Genomic DNA, 4,471 nt, shown 5'->3' on the forward strand with positions numbered 1-4,471 from the left:
TTTTTGTAGTGCTATATGATTAATTATTAAAAGAAAAAAATATTTTCATACTTTATATAATTAAAAAAAGATATTAAAAATCTAATTTATATCTTAATATCAATAAAATACCAAAATATTATTATAATTTATCTAAAAAATACTTTATATTATATATATGAATAATGCTACACATCCAAGTCTTTTTCTTAACCAAGTCCAACCAAGTTGGTCTAAAATAACAAAAACTTGTTATACCTAACATTATTTCAAGTCTTATTTTTTAACTTGGTTGAACTTAGTTTATAAAAAGATTTGGATGTGTAACATTACTTTTTATATATATGTCGTATTTCCATGTCTTATAAAAATTTTAAATTTGTGTGTCCGAATATCTCATGTCGTATCATATTTTGTGTCTGTATCAGTATATGTGCATCATAAATTTATATTACAATTGCATTACTGGCATCTGTAAATGAACTATACATCATATATGAACAAAAAATTTACTTGCATATGCTGTTGTCTAACATTTTTCATAGTATACAAATAACAAGGTTTATGCATGCTAAGTAGCATTATTACTCGAAAAAGAAGCAAGAATTGTGGGCAGACGAGCGAATAACCTATGAATATCAAGAAAACGAAAAATAATTTTCTTTGTTTAGAATGTAATTTTTCATCCTCTATAGATATTTTATACGGTCAACTAATTTTTAAAATAATATTTTTAAAAATTATTTATATATAAATTTAATTAGATAATTATTGTATAAAAAAGACTTTATACTCTATGCATCAAAATTAAACTCATTTTCTTAATTTTTAATTAACAAAGATTAAAATAAATTTTTTTTGTTGTGTTTTTTTTAATTAAACTCGAATTGTCCTTGCAACATATTCTAGTTTATGTCTAGAGTTAATTATCGAAAACTAAAATGCCCAAACATTTTAGTAAAGCCCATCTAACGAGCCCAAACAAAATTAAAATCTCATTTAGAAAATGTCTATGATCGGAAACAAAAAAAAAAAATGTCTATGTTCTAACTACAAAGACAGAGCATGTCAAACCACATCGAACCCTCCCCACACCCATAGAAGAAACAAAAATCCCAGTAGATAATCTACTTCCAAAATCATTAAATCAACCTACACATATATAATATTGAATGACAAACCGGAGTGAGGCATACATTGTCTTTGGAAAGGATGAAAAATATTTACTTTTTCTATTCCATACTTATCTGTAAGTGACTGGATTTGGTGAAGAACTATTGCTCCCTCCTTCAAATATTGTGAACTAGAATACACCCTGTGCCAAGAATTAGGGGTGACAAACAAGTGGTAACCCGCTCGCTTAACTCGTGGGAAAAGGCAAGCGGGACTAGACTTTTACTACCACCAAAAACAGCATGTCCGCCTAACCCAGCAAGGGGAGACGGGAAAGCCCAGTGGGCGCTTGCCTATTTTGTTTTTTTAACCTATTTATCCCCTGACCAAAAAAAAAACACCCTTTTATCCAAATTTAATACTAAGCTAGTATTTGTTTTTAAAGACTAAAATTAAGGCCGGAGAAATAAAATTTAATATTGAGAAAAAAGATCAGAGATTCAAACTAAAATTTCAGTCATTTTTACTATCTCTAGAAAGTGACAACTGTAAGATCCAGAATTTTCAAGTAAATCTTACTGTGAATTAATTTTAATTCATTTATTCATTAGAAATTTTATTTTCAGAAATTATTTTATTAAAGCTAATTAAATTAGGTTTTGATAATTAATTAGAAATTTTACTTAATTTTATAAAGCACCCATTGTGGAAAAGATGGTTGAATCGCGTCTCAGGTGGTTTGGACATGTGAGAAGAAGACCGATAGAACATCCAGTCAGGAGGGTGGATGAGATGGAAGATGGACAAAGGGCGAAAGGCAGAGAAAGACCTAAGAAGACCATCCATGAGGTGTTCAAACGAGATCTACATGTAAACGGTCTCTTTGTAGACATGATACATGACATAGCACAATGGCGTCGTTTGATTCATGTAGCCGACCCCACTTAGTGGGATAAGACTTTGTTGTTGTTGTTGTTGTTGTTGTTATTGTTGTTGTTGTTGTTGTATCTTTAATTTTAAATTAAACTATTCGATTAAAAGTCAATTAGTAAATTAATAATCAAATGATATTTTTAAAATAATTTTAATAGATGAAATTAGGTTTTTAATTAATACTCTATACCCTTAATTTTATTAAAATGACCTAAACTACCCTAATCTTAACCCTCTACCCCACTTCCTTCCCTTCCCCAAACCTAACCTAAATATATTGCTTCAGAAAACAAAGAAGAAAAATAAAGAAAGAAAAAGAAAGAAGGAAAGGCGAGGAAGGAGAGGGAGGAAGTGAGCGCCGGGGAGGCTGTCTGCGTACGCCACCGTCGTGTACCACCGCCACGTCGCCGACGAAGAGGAGAGAGAGAGCAGTGCCGAGGAGGCTTCGAAGCCTGCGTCCAGCCCTCGCCGTCCTCACCGTCGAGGTCTTCACCGTCGCCGTTGCGGATCAGATCTGAGGCGAGAGAGCAGGCCGCGAAGGAGGAGGGAACCGCGTCGTCCGTGAAGCTTGACTCGCCGTTGCTCGTGCTCGTCGCCGCCAGAACCCTTGCCGTCGCTGCTGCCGTTGGACGAAGGAGAGAGGAAAAAGATGCGATGTACATAGCAGCTCACTGCCGTGCTTCATCTCCGCCGCTGCCATGGACGCCGATGAGTTGCACGGTGTCATCGGGGTTTGATGAGGAAGGTCCGTGGATTGGGGTTTTCCAAAATCAAGGTTTGGAATTTGGTGAAGATTGGTTCAGTGGTTGGGTTTTTGGAGTTGCTGTTCTGTCACCACCGTTGTTGTAGTCGTGCCTCTATTGCCAGAAAACGGCGCCGTTGTTGCCGGAGAACCACCGTTGAAGCCGCTACTGTTCTGGTGAGCCTTACCCTTATTTCTGATCTCCTTTTGTACGCTTAAGTTGTTCCATTGCTGTTGTGAGGGAGTGTTTATGTTGAATGAAGTTGTTATTGTGAGTTATTCAGCTGCCGCCGCCACTAGAGGTAGCTACTGGAGTTGCCGCCGAAACCCTTGTCTTCTTGGTAAGCACTTTGTTTCCGAAACTTCTTGAAATCAGTGTTCTATTGTAATCTGTTGGAGATTCTGAGATGTGGGTACCTTAGGTTTGGGTTCCGGTATTTGTGCGTCGAAATTAAGGTTGCTACAGAACCATCAGAGCTTCCGGCCGCTATTAGAGCTGCTGTCCGGTCAATTTGGAAGCTGCTACTGTGTCGCTCTATTCTATTTATCGTGGTGAGATTATTCGGTTTTGTTCTTATTTATCCCAATATTCTATTATCAATTATGTTCTAATATCGCTCAATATCCATTCCGTGTTAATTCTAAATTATGACAAATATGTGGTTATCGGAATTTCTGCGGCTGCTGCCGATTAGCATGAGAATAAGGATTCAATGGGTTTAATTATGCAACTTGCGACTAATCGAGGTAGGGGCGTTTTCATTAAACTCATTTTTATTCTTAAGAGTTGTTATAAATTGATATTTAAGCAAATAAATATTTTTAGTGATTACGGAGTCTTATGAATTGAACTGAATTGCCTTGAATGAATGTGATTGCTTACTTGACTGTGGCTATTTCTGAATATTGAGTTGGTATTGAGATAGTGAGTGGAAGATTAATTTGAAAATCTGATTTGAATGTTTATCAAGTATAATTTGAGAATTGGAAAATGATTTGATGTTAGAGTTAATTTGGGTTTGGAAAACAGCTTGAGATTTGTGAATGACTCGGATTTGAAACCATTGAAAAGGGTTTGAGTAAATGTTGGTTGGCTTTGTTGGAAATGAATTGAGATCTGGAAAGGATTATAATATTAGAAATAAGCTTGATTTGTTGAAAAATGAGTTTAAATTGAAAATGATCTGAGATATTGAAATTGCTCTGATTTTGAAATTGAATTGAAAGGAGTTTGAGAAATGGTTTTGTTGGAACCCGAAAAGGGTGGCAGATTCCGAGTTTTAGAGGAGATACTGCCGAAATTTTATAAAATTAGAAGTTTCATTTGAAGTAGTTATTTTAAAAAGGTTTAATTTTAAGCATTATGTGGTTTAAGATTACTTTATTTATCAAAGAAAGAATTATGTTTTGGTTTGAGATTGTTGATTAACGGAAAGAAGGATGATGAGGATTGATTTGAAATATGATTTTTGAATGAATTTGGAAATGGGATATGGATTGACGAATGATGATGATATTGAGAATGGCTAAGATATTGATGAATGATGAATGAATTATTTATATGGCTTATGAATTTGAAATATCTTAGATACGAGGTTCTCTGGATTAAGTGCCGTGGCTTGCCATCACGTGTACCGGGTTGAAAACTCGATACTCTGTTGACCCTATGACGTAAGTGTGACCGGGCACTATATAAATTCCCGG

At 35.0% G+C, this 4,471-nt stretch overlaps 1 long non-coding RNA gene across 1 annotated transcript in view; it reads right to left on the bottom strand.

Annotated features, from left to right (window-relative positions):
• LOC110270120 overlaps positions 1-4,015 on the bottom strand; it is a 14,013-nt gene extending 9,998 nt beyond the window's left edge. The window contains exons 1-2 of the long non-coding RNA XR_002359249.1: positions 3,830-4,015; positions 3,500-3,505 (exon numbers count right to left, since the gene is read on the bottom strand). This is a non-coding gene — a long non-coding RNA (uncharacterized LOC110270120). The remainder of the gene's footprint in view (positions 1-3,499; positions 3,506-3,829) is intronic.

The sequence above is a fragment of the Arachis ipaensis genome, chromosome B03, assembly GCF_000816755.2.
Source record: "Arachis ipaensis cultivar K30076 chromosome B03, Araip1.1, whole genome shotgun sequence".
Taxonomy (NCBI): domain Eukaryota; kingdom Viridiplantae; phylum Streptophyta; class Magnoliopsida; order Fabales; family Fabaceae; genus Arachis; species Arachis ipaensis.